We start from the raw sequence: 4,392 nt of genomic DNA on the forward strand, positions 1-4,392 counted from the left end.
GTAATCTCCCGACAATTCACGAAGGTTCGAGAAAAAAGTAGCGTGATACTAGTCACGTGACCTCGCTGACGCAACAATACGAATCAAACAATCAGATAATACCCTTCTTTTTTTTTGTTCTGATTCTCAGAGATTCTGCCTTAATTTCTAACTAGAGCGCAATATAAGCTATCACCGGCCATAGTTATAATGTTTAAAATAATTTTGATTATTACTAATCTTGGCATTTAATATGATTATTTTGCATTGCTAGATCACTATTTGAATTTAGGGCTAACTTAAATGCCCCAAGCTGGTCGAACTTCGCGAGATATGGAAATAATACCAGAAAAAAAATATTAATTAATATCGATTTATTGCATTAAGTGCTTCTAGTCAGTATGTTGTATAGAATATACTTGGTTAATCTACAAATTGCTTTGGTTCTTATTTAAATAGATAAATTAATTTTCGTCAGAAGTTTTTAATAACAACTGCATGTTTACATAAACACATTTTACTTAAAAAAAACAAAAAACATGATGAACATTGAGCATTAATAAGTTGGTTCATATAAAACAGACTTATAGAATTATTTAATACATTTAACAATCATGTAAAAGTATAATCGGCCTTTCTTTGTTATAATTATGCGAAACTTCAGCCTTAATTTAAACCTAGGACTTCAATTAACCTATCACCCGCTTTGGCTTTTGGTTATAACTGACCAGCTTTGCACATTTAAGTTAGCCCTAAATACATATAGCAAACGAGCAACGAAAAAAATCTTAAACGTCAAAATTAACAAGTTTGTTTGTTTGTGTTTCCGTAATATACAGCATTAAGTCAAAATAATTCAATATGTATTTTATATATTTATAGTATCAGCTAGATAAATAACATTTCTAAAACAGTAATAACTACATTGGCCAAATGTAGTAGACATGTTACATGAAGCTTTACATATGAAAATTATCTTTCGATGCTTAGTGATATCGCTAAGCAGGCCCAGCCTCGTCATGCGTTCTTGGGTTAAAGACCGAAAACACCGCTGACAGAGAAGGTACCCCAACTGATCACGTAAGAGAGAGAAGTCACAGAAGCGTGTTGTGGTTTACCTGTTTCTCGAAGTTATGACCTTTAGAATTTGTAACCACCAAGAGAAAAAAATAGATTGTTGGTGTGACCTTTCAGACAAGAAGTGTTTGTAAAAATTAATTTATTCTGAAAAATCCATACGCTTAAATGAAATGCGTAGAAGCATATAACTGGGAGGCTTTTACCGAAAAAAATCCAAGAGTAGATGACCGTTTCCATCCAAAACAGATACCCACAATCCCCAAGTTACTAAACAAACTGTGTGTATTTAATAGAAAGCCCACCAACAATATCAAGTGAATGAAGTTCATGTGCCTTCGTCAACATGGATTCAAAATAAGAAAAATATCCACAAGATCGTCCTAATAATACACTTGAAAATGTCGCGATAAAGAATTTACAAATAGTTTACTAAATGACAAATTATCGTCACCTTCGATCAGATGTGAAGTAATTTGAATGATTGTCGTTATACTTGGAACGAGCTACGGCTACATGAAATTTTAATGTGGAGTTTTACGAAAACAAGTTCAAATGGCAAGGAACAGTTCGAAGTATTGTTTCACATGTTAAGGTCATCTCCCAGCGTTTGAATAAATGTTTTTAAACCAACTTTTCCTAGAAGACATTCCCTTCACGTAACCACTAAGCTGGTTTATGTATTCACCTTCAAATTACTGACTTGTTTTTAATACCTGTAATTGTTTTGCCTATTGCAAGACACTACAAGTGCGATGATCTGACCACACCAAAAATCAGTGGGATTAGTTGCAATATTGATAGTATAGTTATTTACACTTTTAGAGCGACTCGTACGTAACTAGGGGCTCTGTAACCAAAAATCAGTGGGATTAGTAGCAATATTGATGGTGTAGTTATTTACACTTTTAGAGCGACTTGTACGTAACTAGGGCTCTGTAACTAAAAATCAGTGGGGTTATTTGCAATATTGATGGTGTAGTTATTTACACTTTTAGAGCGACTTGTACGTAACTAGGGGCTCTGTAACTAAAAATCAGTGGGGTTATTTGCAATATTGATGGTATAGTTATTTACACTTTTAGAGCGACTTGTACGTAACTAGGGGCTCTGTAACTAAAAATCAGTGGGATTAGTTGCAATATTGATGGTATAGTTATTTACACTTTTAGAGCGACTTGCATGTAACTAGAGATTCTGTAACCAAAAATTCACGTATACACAAGCAACTTGGTGCATAAGTTCATAAAAAAGTGCTTAAAAAGCCAACTACTCCATCAGTAATTCTCGGGTTAAAATCCACGCGAACTGTTTAAATGGGGTGGAATACATTTTAAATTAAAATTAATTTACATATGTAACTCTAATCTAGCCTATCAAATCATAAATTAAATTTCAGTCGGACTAATACTCAGACTTTTAAAAATACTTTTCGAAAATAGTTGTGGAACCAACAAACAAAAAAGCTTTTGGAGTTGTGAAAGTTCCTAAAGAACATAATTAAATCGAACAGGCCTTACTATCATCCAGAGTCAGAACAATCAAATACAGCACCTAAGATAAACAAGAAAAGCCCCTTTTTAATAAAGAGTTAAATGCTACAGCTAATATGAAATCTATAAACACCAGATATAATTCTGTGGTCAAATGAACCTCACACGATCATGGTACCGCATTTCATGTCTGAACACACGCGCACAAAACAACATCGTATCGATATACGTATCATTCTTTCAAACTCTCGAGCTCTGAAGTATTAAAATAAAGAGAGTTCATACCTGATCACTTCCAAGAATATTTTATCTTTTAAGAGAATGCTCGAATTAACAAAAGGTTTAGAAATGTTAAGATGGCAAAATAAAAAATGGGAGGGAGAAAAAGACAATGGAGCAGAAATTAATAAAAAAAATCCCGCTTCTGAACTGGAAAGCGACAGCGTTTCTACGTACAAAAATGTTGTACACGTTTTCATAACGGCCCATACGTGATAGGATTTCCATACATCACAAATGTTACGAGTTTTTGTGAAACAGTACACAAACGGTTGCAGTAGCACTTTCTACGATGAAAAATATATTTGAACTCGCCTATTACGTCGTTATCATTTAATGCGTGTTAACGGGACGATTTCTGGACAGAAACTGCCATCTGGATACACATTTCTTCTATACATGTCTCATAACCCTACACTTTTGGAACATCAATGGGGATGAGGGGGTTGTCACCCTCTAGCTCGCAGGATGGAAACCTAATGGGAGTTTCTGTGAGACGTAACAAGGGTTAAAAGACAGTATACAATGCTTCTGAGTCACTGAAAGTGCAGGGACTAGCCCGAAAATGTAAGATGTTAAATAAAACTTTGTTGGGGGGGGGGGGAGCTGCAGTGCAACTACGTCGTTAAATTGTCCTGTCTTAAATAAAGGGCCTTGAAAATTGCATATCAACACTTTCTCCCAAGTTACCATGAAGATTTACATTTGGTTAAGTCCAAAATTAATTCTAGCAGCTGTGTTTCAAAAACCAAACACTTGATAATTTGAATTTCTTGATCAATATGATGATATATTTCCAAAAACAAAGATTTAACGACCCATGCTGCTTCACAAGATTTATTCATGCAGTGCAAGTGCTTTTGTTTAGTTATTATTATAGAGGTAGAATCTCTAGACACACACTGCCTTTTGTAAAGTGACGCCCCTGGCCATTTTGTATACGTGTCAAAGAGTATAGTGTTTCTTTTGTCGAAATTTAAAAATGCAACAAAATAATTTTAAAAAAAATTTTTTTTGTTTCATACACCACGTTCAAATAGAAAAGAATATATATTTTTGAATGTAGTTTTTAATGGTGATTCTAGAAATATAAATTAAAATTTGGAGAAACGAAAAGAAATTTTTTATATTTTCCTAGGTTAGGTCAGTTATATATGGTTATATCAAGTTAGAATAATTAGTAAATAATTACATGTTTACTTAAATAAAAAAAAAATGTCATCAAAAAAATTCTTTAAAAAAATATTTTCCTGTTTCTTCCACTTTAAAAATAAATTCTCCAAATTTTAATTTATATTTCTGAAATCTGCAGCAAATTGAAAGTACTTGGAATGTGGTTAAGAGACGTAACAAGCGACATTGTGGAACCAATCGTAACATGATTGACTCGTATCTCTGGGAGTTCGTTTGGCGTCGTAGGCATGAAAATGATGATTTCTTCAAGCAAATATTTAAGAATATTTCTGAATTTTCACATTTAATTTGTTACATTGACACTAGATACTTTGTATTATCTTGATATCTTGCAATTATTTTAAATACATAGGTATATATATATATATAT

General features: G+C 33.0%; 1 protein-coding gene across 1 annotated transcript in view; it reads right to left on the reverse strand.

Annotated features, from left to right (window-relative positions):
* The window catches only part of LOC106458773 (plastin-2-like), a 35,058-nt gene that overhangs the window by 22,590 nt on the left and 8,076 nt on the right, over positions 1 to 4,392 (reverse strand). The window lies entirely within an intron of this gene.

This window comes from Limulus polyphemus, unplaced genomic scaffold (genome assembly GCF_000517525.1).
Source record: "Limulus polyphemus unplaced genomic scaffold, Limulus_polyphemus-2.1.2 Scaffold512, whole genome shotgun sequence".
Lineage (NCBI taxonomy): Eukaryota > Metazoa > Arthropoda > Merostomata > Xiphosura > Limulidae > Limulus > Limulus polyphemus.